General features: G+C 38.0%; 1 protein-coding gene across 5 annotated transcripts in view; it reads left to right on the forward strand.

Annotated features, from left to right (window-relative positions):
* The window catches only part of MYRIP (myosin VIIA and Rab interacting protein), a 417,675-nt gene that overhangs the window by 97,388 nt on the left and 301,102 nt on the right, over positions 1-19,185 (forward strand). For 2 of the 5 annotated variants that reach the window (XM_074031762.1, XM_065540389.2), the window contains one exon: positions 19,085-19,142. The exons of the other annotated variants lie outside the window; for them this stretch is intronic. The gene's annotated coding sequence lies outside the window, so the exon portion shown is untranslated. The remainder of the gene's footprint in view (positions 1-19,084; positions 19,143-19,185) is intronic. 5 annotated transcript variants of the gene reach the window in all.

Consider the following 19,185-nt stretch of genomic DNA (forward strand, 5'->3'; position numbering starts at 1 on the left):
GCACCTTGGGAGGCCGAGGCAGGCAGATCATCTGAGGTCAGGAGTTTGAGACCAGCCTGGCCAACATGGTGAAACCCCGTCTCTACTAAAAATACAAAAATTAACTAGGTGTGGTGGCATGTACCTGTAATTCCAGCTACTTGGGAGGCTGAGACAGGAGAGTCACTTGAACCCAGGAGGCGGAGGTTGCAGTGGGCTGAGGTCGTACCACTGCACTCCAGCCTGGGTGACAGAGCAAGACTCCATCTTAAAAAAAAAAAAAATTATTTACTGTGATAAATTTATATAATACATTCTTCAATTTTCCTGTAGATAAAGATGATTTCTCTTTTCTTTCACTTGGGAAGACAGAAAATACATATGGAGAGTCATGCCTCAGGGATACACTGAGAGCCACACTTACTTTTCACAAATATTAAAAGGTCTCTCAGATGTTGACTTCTGTAAGAAATCTATTTTAATATAATACATAGGTGATTTGCTTCTCTGCTTAGAGGATAGGCAAACCTCTACAGAGGATGAGATTCACTTGTTATAACCATTAGCCCTAAAGGGACACAAAATAAAAACAAAAACAAAAACATTAGTTTTGTCACACAAAGATATTTGGGTAATTTAATATCAAAGGTCTTTTCATCCACCTAAACAGTATACTGGCCTTCCCTACCCCCAAAACTATAAAACAACTAAAAAGATTTCTGGGGGTGACAGGATACTATCAGAATTAAATTTCAAATTCTCCCTAAAAACTCAGCCTTTATATACTCTTCTAAACAAGACAAACTAGACCCCCTGAAATGGACTAAGAAAAATCATTTAACATTGAAAGAAGTTTTTTTAAAAAAAGCTTTATAATTGCCCAAGCTTTGAGACACCCATGTTATGATATTCCATTTTCATTGTTCATGAAATCATAAAAATGCCTTAGGGAAGTCTAACACAAAAACGTGGAGACTTAAATAGACCAGAAGGATACAAGACTCTGTGGCTAAAAAATGGCCACCTTGCACAAGGACAAAAACTGCCACTGCTCTATTAGTAAGAACAACCGAAGAAATAGTGATGGGTTTTCCCATCACTGTCTTTGTTCCACATTCTGTGGAAGCACTTGTGAATTCACACCACACTCAACATTGTTCTGTCAGCAGATTAACTTCTTATGAACTTCCTCTTCTTTCTATACCTCACATTACAATGTCTAGGTGCAGTCATCTGCACCCTGCCACTCTTCTGCCTCTACCTTCAGATGAGATGCTTCATGGTTGCATAATCTTAAGCAACCAGCTTTGCTCTTCTAGAACAGACCTACAAGAGATTCCTCTTACTAACACTGATGTTATGTTATATTATAGATAGATCCTTCTTAAAATTAAATCTGGAACTTATTGCACAGGTTACAGTACTTATCTTTAACTGAAAAAATAAAGCCAGAAGTCACCTTGGCTCAACAAATAAGATGGATAACATTAATTAGGGCCTGTTAACTGACCAAAAAACTCTGCTAATATGCATATAGACAGCAGAGATGCTTTCAGAATAGCTCAAACAAAGAGGAGTTTTAACCTCTTCTGATCAATACATTTAAAAAGATACCCTATTATACGATTGTTAAAAGCCATATTGTTACCAAAATGTCTGGTCATTATTAAAATCCCAGTTCGTTCCAAATCAGATACTCCAAAAAACAAACAAAACATCGCTAGCCAATAATATAGCAAAAAAAAAAAAAAAAAAAAAAAAAAAAAAAAAAAAGCTGCTCTAAATACATCTACATCTAAACAATAAAATAAACCATCTACATTAACTTCAATCTATATTAACTTCTAACATCAATGACCTAAAGAACACCAAATTTGACATGAAACTTTTTAAGTCTAGAACTCCAAAATCCAAGCAAACAAACAAGCAAAAAACTAAACAAAAGGAGGAACATATTCTCCCAAAGATGAGATATGACATGGGCCAATGTGCCTATATTTCCTGCTACATTTCAGTCATCGTTTGTAAACCTACATATATGACTTAATTCCCTGGTGTCCTGATAAAATAGTTGAGAAAAAAGGTATTTCTAAAACACTCTCCAGCCACAGATCATAAGATATATAATGACTATCACATTTGCCCAAAATGTAATTAAAAAATTTATACAGTTCCCAAAGACATTTCCCACTTCCTAAAGGCCCCTTTGGAGCATAACACTTAGATTTTATTCAGCTACTACCATCACAAGAATGTGAATGTGCTCTAATGGTAATTTACATATTTTGTCATTGAATCGTAATATTTCTACACGGAAGAACAAAGCCCTTAGCAGTAAGTAACATTATCTTTAAAAAAATGTTCTAACTTAAGGAATTCCCCTGGAACTTCTTAACAACAGAGGCACTTGCTTTGCTAGACAGACAATTCAATCAGTACAATCAGTATATAAAATCTGGCTCATCTTCCAACATATCCATTATACTTATTATCCCCAGTCATCTGGTTAGGAAAAAACACAAACTAAATAATAAAACTTAATTGACAAAATTAACTGAGGCTTTAAAATTTCCTTGGCCAAAAGCTCTTCCATTGATTTTGTATAACCTAAGATCAACCCCTTTTAATAGACATCCGTTGTCTCCATTTAAAATTATAACAAATATATATAAACCTATAAAATTCACTCAAAAAATTATACATCTCTGATATTCAATGAAGACATATTCAACTATTACAATGGCAGCTAATTAATTATATATATTAATAAAAAATTATTTTCATGGTGAACTTTTGGGAGACAAAAAGTTAAAGACTACGAATTTCAACCAAGATATTTCATTTACTAAAAGCAGTATATTTTAAAAGATACTCTCCAACCAAAGTAAAAGGGATCTTATCAGGTAATTCTTACTAGTAACCCTTGCACTGCAAAATTAGAAGACATAGACCCTTAAATTCATATATCTTATCTCCTAAATAGATGATTTCACCAGAAGGTAATCTTCACTATTAGATAGGTCAATGTCAGGCCGAAAAAAAAAAAAAATGACATCTGAGACAGTCAACCTTCCCAAGACACTAGACCAGGCCCAAATCTAAACAAATCCTTGATATTAATAATCGTTAATAGATGAAAAATATTTTCTTTTATAAGTTCCCATTTAATTTATTTCTTTTCACCCCTCCCCTAATTTTTATATTTTAATGCTACTATTATCAACTGCTACCCATAACACAATCTCTTCTTACAATAGGCACAAGACTATGTTAATAGCCAGAAAAAAGACACTTGCTGGGTATGTGGCCTCACGCCCTTTCTGGGGATTCTGTCCTATCATGATAGATATCTCCTCTTCAAAGACTAAATAAAATATCAAAAATATATCTTTGTTTTTCAAGAATAGTCACCAGTACTTAGCACTAATATGTCTAAAGATAATATATATCAGTAATCTATTAATGAAACCTTACAAAATAAAAGTCATTAAAAATTTTTCAATAAAAACCCCAATTCATTAGCTTTAACAGTGGCACTGCTCCAACTAAGAGGTAAGACAGTAACACTGTCTCAACTAAAAGATAAGACAGCTCAATTCAAGATGATATAACACAAATTATGGACAATTTTATCTGATTTACCTGCTTCTCTGGTCAGCTTAGTCATCTTGCCCCTTTGCATTGAGAACAACAACAAAAAATCACACCAAAGATACCTGGCCAAATAACACTAAGAAAATAAAATAGATACCCCCAAAACAGTATATTCATGCCATTATATTATAAAGTACTGATTGACATGCCACTAAATAGACACAATGACCAAGCATTTATTGGCTAGCTCCGAAAAGAACACCTTGGCTGTGTGATACCAATCTATGGCCATAGTTACCATGTTCTTTGGGTTATATTTGGACATAAGCATACCAAAGCATACCATTTCAAACCCCACAAACCTTCCTCATTTGTAATCTTATTGGGTTTATTCTAAACTCAGTTGATTGAATCATTTAGTTTTCATCTTTATGCCACAACTAGATATAAAAAATGCCATTTAACATATAGAGGCCCTAACCAAATATAAAAAGGACCTAAATGATAGCCACATAGATATCTTATTATTAAACAATAAAGTAACTCCTATATAAAAAAAAAAAGGCTATATTACAGAACCATATGACTTTAGACATACTACAGCCCAAGGGAAAACATGTACTATCATGAATGTCAATACCTCAAATCAAATAACATCACTAAATTAACTGCTGATATAAAAACCAAAATAACTAACCATTTAAAGCCAAAACTCTCCCTGAGCTATTGACTAAGCAACTGGTTTAAGTCTTGGGAAACCTGGTGACAAAAGTTATTGCTTATTCTAAAATTATAATCATATACTATATTTTATCCTGTTTTTGTCTTCACTTCTACTACAACACACATTTACAATACAGTCAACATACATATGACTAAAAAGAATAAAATAATAGTTAGTCAAAAAGATTACATTAATTAAAGATACAGCCACTTAGTCTGACTCACATAACAAAGTCACTTCCTTCACATTACTTTAAATTCAGCCTGTACTCCATCAACTTTATAACTTATCCAATTATTCATTACCAGGAACGTGACATTCTAGAAATGAGCCTTCATAGCAAAGTGAAACTAAACTCAAACATAAAAAGAATCAAAACTATTGGGTTCATCTAGGTTGCTTTCTTTGAAAGATCTTGATGAAAAGCGGGAATAGGAAAATTAAAAAAAAAAAAAAGCCATTGAAACTCCCAAAACACTTTAAGCCTTGAGAGAGATGTGACTGTGGTCTGAGTCACATAACATGTAGTTGCAACTTCTGCTTCTTAGATTATGAATTAACTCTCTTATTGTTTTCATTCTGTAAATGACTAAAAGAGATTAGAGACTAGACCTCCTTCCCTTCAAATCACTGCCCTTTGTTGTAGATTCGCTGCCTTCTTTATTGTCGTATACCTAACTCAGACCAGATGATGCCCAAGACCCCAAGTCTGTTACATCTGTAGCATAAAATGCTAAATATACCTTTCTCACAAAAAGATCTTCATGACCAATCGGATCATTATAACTTAATGTTAAGCCTTATATTAAAAAGTGTTAAGATTCTATTAAACTTTCCAAACTTTATCTATATAAATAACCTCCAAAAATTCTCCACTTTGGATTACTGACTTCCATTCTTTAAAAATCTATATTCCCAAGGAGGCCAGCATCAAATTTTGTGCTCAAATAAACTCTAAATTTAATCATATTTTCTAAATCTCATTATTTAAAGTTAGCAATGGCATAGTGTTATAAATCCATGCCTTAGCCTCTGCCAGAGGACCCTCTCCCCTGAATGTTCATATGTGGTCAGCCCCTGAAGCTGTGAGAGTTACCCCTAGTCATCCATTTTGCAGTGCCTAACTTGTCTTTTATATCTTCAAGGCTGAGCATCCTGTAACCACCTGGGCCTCATTTCCCATCCTGCCTAATGAGGCCTGAGCTGTGCCATTGCTTCTTTCTATGTGTAGGGGCTCAGGGAAAACTTTCCCTTCACCCTCTGAAGATTTGCTGAAAATCAGCTAACAAAGGACAGATTAACAGGGGAAATGGCATACAAATTTATTAATGTGCGCGAAAGTCTTACGAAGATCTCAAGGAAAGATAAGATGGTTGATGCTTTTATATCATCTTGGGATTACAGAAAGAATGGGGACTCAGAGCATGACCAAAAAACAGGTTACGGTGGTAAATGAGGTTATGGTGTCAAGATAGGTTATAGGAGGGAGAGAAGAGGAGGGCTGGCTAGCAAAGGTGGTCTTGTTATGCAGACTAAACTGCAGCTGTAGCAGCCCTCGGGGAGACTAGATGGTAAATGTTTCTTTCAGACTTTTAAAGTGTCAGACTCTCAGTTAATCTTTCTTAGACTTGGACAGGGGAGGGCCTCAGAGAAAGCATGGCTACATCAATGCAGATTTTCTCTACAGATGCAAATCCCCCCCGACAAAAGACAGCTTTTTAGCTATGCCTGTATTTCCAGCCCTTCTGAAAAACAATCTCTAAATGGATCAAAGACATGTATTTTTAGGTGAAATATTTTGGTTTTCTTCACGTGCCAGAAATGTACCTGGAGTAGGGGCTTCACCATTTCCCAGGCTGGTCTCAGTCCTGGTTTGAGGGACATGGTTTTGATTGCTTCAGAATTCCATCTACTCCTTACCTGCTGCCTTATGTATCAGGCTGGAGACTACTTGAGTGCCCCTGCCAGATTTCCCTCTCCTGCTCTAAAGCCCAATGCTCAGGCAAGGTGCTAGGTCAGACTGCAAGGTCCTAGCCACAGGCCAATGGCTTTGGCCTGTCTCCCTTCTTGTGCAGTATCTCTAAGCTCTGAGAGGAGGTGGTAGGTGCCAGCAATCTGCATTTCTCCAGGCTTGGCCTTTTGCCATGTGGCCTTGCCTTGCCCTGTCCATCTGCCACTCCCACTTCCCTTCCTGCCTTCTTTTTTGACACCTCCTGGGTTGGCCCCTCTGGTACCAGTTTTATCCAATTGTGTGGGTCTGTAATCACATCTAAGAGCTTATATTGCTGTGACAATATAAACAGATTCATGTGATCCTGAAGTAGGCCTGTAATGGCCCACACTCTCTGCCATGTGTGGGGGTATATGTGGTGTGTGTGTGTGAGAGAGAGAGAGAAATTCATTGATGACTATATTTTTAATCCTCCTTCCTTTGTACACTATTTATTCATTTTACATGAACCTCAAAGCAGAGGCACAGCTGGTATTGAATGCCAGATCCTTGATCGCACTATCTATCTTACTGAAAATTTAAGAGCTAAGGGGTTCATTGATGCTAGTTTGTTTTGTAGCCAGAGGATCCTTACCTGACTTGTGACCTTGGGCATGTACCTTCATCTTTTTGTACCTTCACCTTTCTCACCATACAAGGAAGATGATGCGGCACCTGACTGGAGAGTTATAAGGATTAAATGTCTTCATCCTCATTTAAAATGAAAGCTCTTTGGGCAAACCCTGGAACACAGTAAATGCTCATAAGAACCTGAGGAAAGAACTCTTACTGGCTTGATCCTGACTGGTTGATCTAGTCCATGAATTCCATAATTACAGATACCTTTACATTTTTATATCTGTTTAGCAAATTCAAATGTTTTTTTATGGTTTGGCTTTTCCTAAGGGAAAGTATATTGTCTTATCAGATGTCTTATTAGATGGTTCTCTACAAGCAGAAAGAAATGCTAGTGTTTGTTTTACAACCGATGTTTAGTTGTTTAGACCTTAGATGTTCCTCTTTATTTTGTATATTCACTAACATACTGACTTGTGGCTAGAGAAGATTCTTAGCTGCCAAGACATTTTGTTTTTCATTTGAATTAGAGTCTCAGATGTCTTTTATTTAGGGAGGGTTTTTTTCATACATTTTCTGTTTCCCTGCATACCTTCTGCAGGAACTATACAGTGACTTTTGCTTTTTTTTCTGACTAAGGAAACAAAGCATTTCTATATAGAGAATGGATCAGTGGGCAAATGAAGAGTGAATTTCTGAGAAAACAATAGTTTCTGCTTTGATAGCTTAAATACACAGGGGAAGCTTTTTCAATATGAAGTGGAAGCTTTGCAGCTACTGAGGATGTTTTTTCTCTCCTGGAGAAACATTTCTGTCTTAAAGGTGGTTCCAAAGCAGTGTGCATCCTAGCCCCATAGTGAGGGAGAGTCTCCCTCCTGGGCTGGTTCTTCATGAGTCACAAGGGCTAGTTCTCCTACACCAGCCCCTTCACTTTGAAGGCATTTCTGCTCTACTGTGTCATTAGAGGGTTCGGTATTGTTCATGTGCTCAAAAGATCACCGGACATAGAGATGATTCTGGTCAACTGTTGCCGTTTTGGGGAATGACAAAGGATCCCTCTGGCAGTAAAACTCTACTTGAATTTTATGCCTCCCCTTTAGCTGTGGGAAGCCTGTCACTAAAATTAACATTATCAGACCTTAGTTTCCTCTGTGAAGTGGAGAGAATATTCAAGAATAAATGATGGTCCAGTCTCCAGTTCCCAGCGCAAGCGACACAGAAGACAGGTGATTTCTGTATTATCAACTGAGGTACTGGGTTCATCTCACTGGGGAGTGCTGGACAATCGGTGCTGGTCAGCGGTTGCAGCCTGACCAGCAAAAGCTGAAGCAGGGCGAGGCATCGCCTCACCTGGGAAGCGAAAGGGGGAAGGGAATCCCTTTTCCTAACCAGGGGAACAGAGACACACAACACCTGGAAAATCGGGTAACTCCCACCCCAATACTGCGCTTTAAGCAAACGGGCAAACCAGGAAATTATATCCCACACCTGGCCGGGAGGGTCCCACGCCCACAGAGCCTTCCTCATTGCTAGCACAGCAGTCTGCCATCTAACTGCAAGGCAGCAGCCAGGCGGGGGGAGGGGCGCCCGCCATTGCTGAGGCTTAAGTAGGTAAACAAAGCCCTGGGAAGCTCGAACTGGGTGGAGCTCACAGCACCTCAGGGAGGCCTGCCGTCTCTGTAGACTCCACCTCTGGGGACAGGGCACAGGTAAACAAAAAGAACAACAACAAAAAAACAAAACAAAACAAAACAAACAAAAAGCAGCAGAAACCGCTGCAGACGCAAGCAACTCTGTCTGACAGCTTTGAAGACAGCAGTGGATCTCCCAACACGGAGGTTGAGATGTGAGAACAGACAGACTGCCTGCTCAAGCGGGTCTCTGACCCCTGAGTAGCCTAACTGGGAGACATCCTCCACTAGGGGCAGACCGACACCCCACACCTCACACGGTGGAGTACACCCCTGAGAGGAAGCTTCCAAAGCAAGAATCAGACAGGTACACTCGCGTTTCAGCAGTATTCTATCTTCTGCATCCTCTGCTGCTGACACCCAGGCAAACAGGATCTGGAGTGGACCTCAGGCAATCTCCAACAGACCTACAGCTGAGGGTCCTGACTGTTAGAAGGAAAACTAACAAACAGGAAGGACACCCACACCAAAACCCCATTAGTACGCCACCATCATCAAAGACCAGAGGCAGATAACACCACAAAGATGGGGAAAAAGCAGGGCAGAAAAGCTGGAAATTCAAAAAATAAGAGTGCATCTCCCCCTCCAAAGGAACGCAGCTCATCGCCAGCAATGGATCAAAGCTGGACGGAGAATGACTTTGACGAGATGAGAGAAGAAGGCTTCAGTCCATCAAACTTCTCAGAGCTAAAGGAGGAATTATCTACCCAGCGCAAAGAAACTAAAAATCTTGAAAAAAAGAGTGGAAGAATTGATAAACAGAATAATTAATGCAGAGAAGGCCATAAACGAACGGACAGAGATGAAAACCATGACACGAGAAATACGTGACAAATGCACAAGCTTCAGTAACCAACTCAATTGGAAGAAAGAGTATCAGTGATTGAGGATCAAATGAATGACATGAAGTGAGAAGATAAATCTAAAGAAAAAAGAAGAAAAAGAAATGAACAAAGCCTGCAAGAAGTATGGGATTATGTAAAAAGACCACATCTACGTCTGATTGGGGTGCCTGAAAGTGAGGGGGAAAATGGAACCAAGATGGAAAACACTCTTCAGGATATCATCCAGGAGAACTTCCCCAACCGAGTAGGGCAGGCCAACATTCAAATTCAGGAAATACAGAGAACGCCACAAAGATACTCCTCGAGAAGAGCAACTCCAAGACACATAATTGCCAGGTTCACCAAAGTTGAAATGAAGGAAAAAATGTTAAGGGCAGCCAGAGAGAAAGGTCGGGTTACCCACAAAGGGAAGCCCATCAGACTAACAGCAGATCTCTCGGCAGAAACTCTCCAAGCCAGAAGAGAGTGGGGGCCAATATTCAACATTCTTAAAGAAAAGAATTTTAAACCCAGAATTTCATATCCAGCCAAACTAAGTTTCATAAGTGAAGGAGAAATAAAATCCTTTACAGACAAGCAAATGCTTAGAGATTTTGTCACCACCAGGCCTGCCTTACAAGAGACCCTGAAGGAAGCACTCAACATGGAAAGGAACAACCGGTACCAGCCATTGCAAAAACATGCCAAAATGTAAAGACCATTGAGGCTGGGAAGAAACTGCATCAACTAACGAGCAAAATAACCAGTTAATATCATAATGGCAGGATCAAGTTCACACATAACAATATTAACCTTAAATGTAAATGGACTAAATGGTCCAATTAAAAGACACAGACTGGCAAACTGGATAAAGAGTCAAGACCCATCAGTCTGCTGTATTCAGGAGACCCATCTCACATGCAGAGACATACATAGGTTCAAAATAAAGGGATGGAGGAAGATCTACCAAGCAAATGGAGAACAAAAAAAGCAGGGGTTGCAATCCTAGTCTCTGATAAAACAGACTTTAAACCATCAAAGATCAAAAGAGACAAAGAAGGCCATTACATAATGGTAAAGGGATCAATTCAACAGGAAGAGCTAACTATCCTAAATATATATGCACCCAATACAGGAGCACCCAGATTCATAAAGCAAGTCCTTAGAGACTTACAAAGAGACTTAGACTCCCATACAATAATAATGGGAGACTTCAACACTCCACTGTCAACATTAGACAGATCAACAAGACAGAAAGTTAACAAGGATATCCAGGAATTGAACTCATCTCTGCAGCAAGCAGACCTAATAGACATCTATAGAACTCTCCACCCCAAATCAACAGAATATACATTCTTCTCAGCACCACATCGTACTTACTCCAAAATCGACCACGTAATTGGAAGTAAAGCACTCCTCAGCAAATGTACAAGAACAGAAATTATAACAAACTGTCTCTCAGACCCCAGTGCAATCAAACTAGAACTCAGGACTAAGAAACTCAATCGAAACTGCTCAACTACATGGAAACTGAACAACCTGCTCCTGAATGACTACTGGGTACATAACGAAATGAAGGCAGAAATAAAGATATTCTTTGAAACCAATGAGAACAAAGATACAACATACCAGAATCTCTGGGACACATTTAAAGCAGTGTGTAGAGGGAAATTTATAGCACTAAATGCCCACAAGAGAAAGCAGGAAAGACCTAAAATTGACACTCTAACATCGCAATTAAAAGAACTAGAGAAGCAAGAGCAAACACATTCAAAAGCTAGCAGAAGGCAAGAAATAACTAAGATCAGAGCAGAACTGAAGGTGAAAAAATCAATGAATCCAGGAGTTGGTTTTTTGAAAAGATCAACAAAATAGATAGACCGCTAGCAAGACTAATAAAGAAGAAAAGAGAGAAGAATCAAATAGATGCAATAAAAAATGATAAAGGGGATATCACCACCGACCCCACAGAAATACAAACTACCATCAGAGAATACTATAAACACCCCTACGCAAATGAACTAGAAAATCTAGAAGAAATGGATAATTTCCTGGACACCTACACTCTCCCAAGACTAAACCAGGAAGAAGTTGAATCCCTGAATAGACCAATAGCAGGCTCTGAAATTGAGGCAATAATTAATAGCCTACCAACCAAAAAAAGTCCAGGACCAGATGGATTCACAGCTGAATTCTACCAGAGGTACAAGGAGGAGTTGGTATCATTCCTTCTGAAACTATTCCAATCAATAGAAAAAGAGGGAATCCTCCCTAACTCATTTTATGAGGCCAACATCATCCTGATACCAAAGCCTGGCAGAGACACAACAAAAAAAGATAATTTTAGACCAATATCCCTGATGAACATCGATGCAAAAATCCTCAATAAAATACTGGCAAACCGGATTCAGCAGCACATCAAAAAGCTTATCCACCATGATCAAGTGGGCTTCATCCCTGGGATGCAAGGCTGGTTCAACATTCACAAATCAATAAACATAATCCAGCATATAAACAGAACCAAAGACAAAAACCACATGATTATCTCAATAGACGCAGAAAAGGCTTTTGACAAAATTCAACAGCCCTTCATGCTAAAAACACTCAATAAATTCGGTAATGATGGAACGTACCTCAAAATAATAAGAGCTATTTATGACAAACCCACAGCCAATATCATACTGAATGGGCAAAAACTGGAAGTATTCCCTTTGAAAACTGGCACAAGACAGGGATGCCCTCTCTCACCACTCCTATTCAACCTAGTGTTGGAAGTTCTGGCTAGGGCAATCAGGCAAGAGAAAGAAATCAAGGGTATTCAGTTAGGAAAAGAAGAAGTCAAATTGTCCCTGTTTGCAGATGACATGATTGTATATTTAGGAAACCCCATCATCTCAGCCCAAAATCGCCTTAAACTGATAAGCAACTTCAGCAAAGTCTCAGGATACAAAATTAATGTGCAAAAATCACAAGCATTCGTATACACCAGTAACAGACAAACAGAGAGCCAAATCATGAATGAACTTCCATTCACAATTGCTTCAAAGAGAATAAAATACCTAGGAATCCAACTTACAAGGGATGTAAAGGACCTCTTCAAGGAGAACTACAAACCACTGCTCAGTGAAATCAAAGAGGACATAAACAAATGGAAGAACATACCATGCTCATGGATAGGAAGAATCAATATCGTGAAAATGGCCATACTGCCCAAGGTAATTTATAGATTCAATGCCATCCCCATCAAGCTACCAATGAGTTTCTTCACAGAATTGGAAAAAACTGCTTTAAAGTTCATATGGAACCAAAAAAGAGCCCGCATCTCCAAGACAATCCTAAGTCAAAAGAATAAAGCTGGAGGGATCACGCTACCTGACTTCAAACTATACTACAAGGCTACAGTAACCAAAACAGCATGGTACTGGTACGAAAACAGAGATCTAGACCAATGGAACAGAACAGAGTCCTCAGAAATAATACCACACATCTACAGCCATCTTATATTTGATAAACCTGAGAAAAACAAGAAATGGGGAAAAGATTCCCTATTTAATAAATGGTGCTGGGAAAATTGGCTAGCCATAAGTAGAAAGCTGAAACTGGATCCTTTCCTTACTCCTTATACGAAAATTAATTCAAGATGGATTAGAGACTTAAATGTTAGACCTAATACCATAAAAATCCTAGAAGAAAACCTAGGTAATACCATTCAGGACATAGGCATGGGCAAAGACTTCATGTCTAAAACACCAAAAGCAACAGCAACAAAAGCCAAAATTGACAAATGGGATCTAATTAAACTAAAGAGCTTCTGCACAGCAAAAGAAACTACCATTAGAGTGAACAGGCAACCTACAGAATGGGAGAAAAATTTTGCAATCTACTCATCTGACAAAGGGCTAATATCCAGAACCTACAAAGAACTCAAACAAATTTACAAGAAGAAAACAACCCCATCAAAAAGTGGGCAAAGGATATGAATAGACATTTCTCAAAAGAGGACATTCATACAGCCAACAGACACATGAAAAAATGCTCATCATCACTCGCCATCAGAGAAATGCAAATCAAAACCACAATGAGATACCATCTCACACCAGTTAGAATGGCAATCATTAAAAAGTCAGGAAACAACAGGTGCTGGAGAGGATGTGGAGAAATAGGAACACTTTTACACTGTTGGTGGGATTGTAAACTAGTTCAACCATTATGGAAAACAGTACGACGATTCCTCAAGGATCTAGAACTAGAAGTACCGTATGACCCAGCCATCCCATTACTGGGGATATACCCAAAGGATTATAAATCATGCTGGTATAAAGATACATGCACACGTATGTTTATTGCAGCACTATTCACAATAGCAAAGACTTGGAATCAACCCAAATGTCCATCAGTGACAGACTGGATTAAGAAAATGTGGCACATATACACCATGGAATACTATGCAGCCATCAAAAAGGATGAGTTTGTGTCCTTTGTAGGGACACGGATGCAGCTGGAAACCATCATTCTCATCAAACTATCGCAAGAACAGAAAACCAAACGCTGCATGTTCTCACTCATAGGTGGGAACTGAACAATGAGATCACTTGGACTCGGGAAGGGGAACATCACACACCAGGGCCTATCACGGGGAGGGGGGAGCGGGGAGGGATTGCATTGGGAGTTATACCTGATGTAAATGACGAGTTGATGGGTGCTGATGAGTTGATGGGTGCAGCACACCAACGTGACACAAGTATACATATGTAACAAACCACGTTATGCACATGTACCCTAGAACTTAAAGTATAATTTAAAAAAATAAAAAATAAAAATAAATAAATAAAAGAATAAATGATGGAATTTTGGGGCTAAAGTGGAATTTAGAAATCAATCTTGAATTTAGGTAAAAATAACCTGCTCATTTTCTAAATGTAGATTCTTAGTCCCCAGGAATTAAGCATGTTGCAAAAATCAACCAGCAAGTGAGCACTGGCGAACTCTTCCTGTTTCCGCAATTGTGACAGTAGGCCTTTTGCTAAGTTGTTGTCTTCCAGTTGTACATAGTAGACAGTTAAGTGACAAGAGCTCTACTCCACTCCCCTAACTGTTTTCAAGGGAATATTTAAACTCACTGTGTTGCCTAAGTACAAACAATCATCATTTAAACCATTTGTTTTTTGGAGGAGGGGGTTGAAACTTGAAAACTGAGAGATGAATTTGCAACCTGTGTTACAAAATTTGCACATATTCCAGTGGGAAATTATACCCTAACTCCAGGTACTTTGTAAAGATGTTGGCAGCTGGTTGGGTGGGGTGGCTCACCCCTGTAATCCCAGCACTTTGGGAGGCCGAGGTGGGTGGATCACTTAAGGTCAAGAGCTCAAGACCAGCCTGGCCAACATCGTGAAACCCTGTCTCTACTAAAAATACAAAAATTAGCCGGGTGTGGTGGCACATGCCTGTAGTCCCAGCTACTCAGGAGGCTGAGACAGGAGAATTGCTTGAACCTGGGAGGTGGAGGTTGCAGTGAGCCGAGATCGTGTCACTGCACTCCAGCCTGGGCTACAGAGCAAGACTCTGTCTCAAAGAAAATAATATATATATTGACAGCTGTCTGACTTCCCCTTCTGGGAAGATGGAATAGATGTACTTTTTTCCATTCTTCTCATTAAGCATAACTAAAAACCCTGGGGGCTCACCATATCTAAGACAAACATAAGAAGACTATGAATAGTGGACAGAAGAAGGCAGACTGTGTTCCCTGGGTACTGAGGAGTGGCATAGTGTTGAGTTCTCTTAGGTTTTTTTGTTTTGTTTTGTTTTGTTTTCCTCATATATTTGAGTCTCGAAGGTGAAAAAGTTGGCAACCTGGAAATACCAATTGTCACAGATGAAAATGTTCCCATCTCCAAAACCAACAAAAGCCAAAGGACTAGGAAAAGGGCACCCAAACAAGACAGACAATTTTTACATGATAACTGCTCTACTCCATCCAAGCAATACAGAAAAAATCTGTGGCCTCCACCCCTACCTAGAAAAAGTTAAGCAAGAAGCTGAGACTTTTATCCTTAATGGCCAGTAATGAGCCCTTCACCTCTCTTGTGGTGTAAGTGGGGCCACTTGGAGAGCCAGACCAACAAGCACCTGCAAGAAACAAGGAAGCTCCCTCCCAGCCAGTGTAGTGTCAGAGGAGTCCTAGTGGAGAGTAAAAATATTCACCACTGCCCAGTAGCAATGAGGCCACCTCCACTGTAGAGTCAGCAGAGATCTTGTGGGGAGCTGGAATTTCCACCAGGCAGCGACAAGGAACTCCCTTCTCAGGTATCAACAGAGGTCAAATGCCTCTCTTTGGCAGCAATAAATCCAGAGTGTTGTCAGAGAGAGCCAGCTAACACAGAAGTTTAAATAAGATTCAGAGTCTCAGAACATAATACAATAATACACAAGTATCAATACAAATTTGCTCATCATACCAAGAACCTGGAACACCTCAAACTGAATGAAAAAGACAATCAATATATGCCAAGACTGAGAGGGCAGAGGTGATGGAATTATCAGGCAAATATTTTAAAGCAGCCATGATTAAAAAATATATTTCAATGAGCAATTTCAAACATACTAGAAACATAATAATAATAATAAACCCTTAACAAGGAAGTAAAAAGTCTCTGCAAAGAAATAAAGGGTATAAAGAAGAACCAAGTAGACATTTTAGATGTGACAAATGCAATAACTGAAGCTCAATAGCAGGACAGAAGGAAAAAAATCAGTGAGCTGGCAGATGAAACAATAGAAATTACCTAGTGTGAACAACAGAGAGAAAGTAGAGTGGACTGAAAGTGAATAGAGCCTCAGGAAGCTATGGGACTATAATACAGGATCTAAATTTATATTGTTAAAGTTACAGAAGGAAAGGAGAAAGAGAGTTGAAAAAGTACTTGAAGAAATAATGGCTGAAAACTCCCCAAATTTGACAATAGACACAAACAAACAAAAACCTCAGTGAATACCGAATAGGATAAACCCAAATAAATCCACACCAAGACGCATCCTAACTAAAGTCTTGAAAACAAAGGAAAATGATACTATACCTGCAGAGGGAAAACAATAAGAATGACAGATTTCTCAACAGAAATTATACAGGTGAGAACAAAAAATAGCATTTTTTTTTAGGTGCTGAAAGGGAAAAACTGTCAACTCAGAATCCTATGTTTTGTGAAAATATTCTCTAGGAATGAAGGAGAAATCAAGACATTCTCATATGAAGGAAAATTAAGAATCTGTTGCCAGGAGACTTTTGCTAAAGGAAGTGATAATAGAAGAAATCTTAGAACATCAAAAAGGAAGAAAGAACATGGCAAGCAAAAATATTGATAAATACAACAGGCTTTCTTTATCCTTTTCTAAATATATTTTTAAAATTATGTTTCACAGTTGAAGCAAAAATTATAATACGTTTGATGTTTTAAATGCATGTAGAAGAAATATTTAAGACAACTGTATTGTGAATGGGATAAAGGAAGGTAAGTTTACTATACTTCACTTGAACTGGTAAAATGATTATACCAGTAGAGTGTGATAAATGTTATGACTGTAAAATGTCATACCTAACAGCCACTAGAAAAAGCTATACAAAGAGATATATTCTAAAACACTCTACATAAATCAAAATGAAATTCTAAAAAATGTTCAAGTAATCTACAGGAAAGTAGGACCAGTAATCTATAGGAAGTAAACACAGAAATAAAAAATAGTAAAAAATTTCATATTTAAGCCCTAACACATCAATGACATTAAATGTAAATGGCCTAAATACACCAATTGAAGATACAAATTAGCAAAGTGGATTAAAAAACATATGCTAGTCATATGCTATTTACAAGAAACTCACCTCAAATATAATGATACAGATAGGTTGAAAGTAAAAGTATAGAACTATATATATCATGTGAAAATTAATTTTAAAAATAAGGATTAGCTATATGAATATCAGATAAGCTAGATTTCAGAGCAAAGAAAATCACCATAATCGGAGAGAGGCATTACATAATGATAAACAGGTCGATCAACAAAGAAGGCATAGTGATTCTAAATGTGTATGCAGCAAACAACAGAGCTTGAAAATATGTAAATTTTAAATTGGTAAAACTAACACTGAAAACAGAGAAGCCAACAATTAGAGATGGAGACTTCAACAACCTCTCCCAACAACCAATAGAACAACTAGGAAGATAATCAACGATGATGTTGAAAAAATCATCACCACAGTCAAACAACAAGATTTAATGGACATTTATAGAACACTTCGCCCAACAACAGCAGAACTCAAATGGCAACAGAATATATATTGAGACCATATTCTGGGCTATATAACAAACCTTAACAAATTTAAAAGTTGTGAAATTAAAGAGTGTGTTCTCTACAATGTAATCAAACTAGAAATCAATTAAAAGAAAAATAAACAAAAAAATCTACAAACACGCTGAAACTAAATAGCACACTTCTAAATAATCCAGACGTCAAGGAGGAAGTCTGAAAGGAAATAAAAATTCATTGAACTGAATTAAAATTAAAATACAGTATTTCAAAATTTATGGGAAACTGCTAAAGTAGTAAATAGAAGAAAATTTATAGTACTAAATGCATACATTGGAAAAGAGGAATAGTCTCAGACCAATAATCTAAGTTCCCACCATAAGAACTCAGAAAAAAAGCAAAATAAACCCAAAGCAAGCAGAAGGAAGGAAATAATAAGGATCAGAACTGAAATCAATTAGGTTGTAAACAGAAAAACAATAAAAATAAATGAAACAAAGTCTGGTTCCTCAAAATGATTTAGAAAATGAATCTTCAGAACTTAAAGTATAATAAAAAGAAAAAAAAAGAAAATGAATCTTCAGCAAGACTGACAAGGGAAAGAAAAAAGAAAACACAAATTGTCAGTATCACCAAAGACACAGACAATATCAATATAGACCTTGTCTGCGTCAAAAGAATAATAAAGTGAATACGATGAATATTTCTTTTTTCATTATTTCAACTTTTATTTTAGATTCAGAGGGTACATGTGCAGATTTGTTATGGGGGTATATTGTGTGATACTGAGTTTGGGGTAGAAATGATCCCATCACCCAGGTAGTGAGCATAGTACTCAATAGGGAATTTTCCTGCCATTGCTCCCTCCTCCTTTTCTCCAATACTCCCCAGTGTCTATTGCTCCCATCTTTATGTCCATGTATACCCAGTGCTTAGCTCCTACTTATAAGTGAGAACATGTGGTATTTGATTTTCTGTTCCTGTGTTAATTCACTTAGGATAATGCCCTCTAGCTGTGTCCATGTTGCTGCAACAGACATAATATCATTCTTTTCAATGGCTGTGTAGTATTCAATGATGTATATGTACCACGTTTTCTTGATTCACTTCACCATTGATGGGTGCCTAGGTTGATTCCATGTCCTTGCTATTGTGAATAGTGCTGTAATGAACATATGAGTGCATGTGTCTTTTTTGCAGAACAATTCATTTTCCTTAGGGTATGTACCCAGTAATGGGATGGCTGGGTTGAATGGCAGTTCCGTTTTCAGTTCTTTGATAAATCTCCAAACTATTTTCCACAGTGACTGAACTAATTTACATTCTCACCAATAGTGTATAAGTGATCTCTTTACTCCACAACCTCACCAACACCTGTTATTTTCTGTCTTTTTAATAATAGCCATTCTGATTGATGTGAGATGGTATCTCATAGTGGTTTGATTTGTACTTCTCTGATGGTGAGTAACATTGAGGATTTTTTTTATATGCTTGTTGGTTGCT

The sequence above is a fragment of the Macaca fascicularis genome, chromosome 2, assembly GCF_037993035.2.
Source record: "Macaca fascicularis isolate 582-1 chromosome 2, T2T-MFA8v1.1".
NCBI lineage: Eukaryota > Metazoa > Chordata > Mammalia > Primates > Cercopithecidae > Macaca > Macaca fascicularis.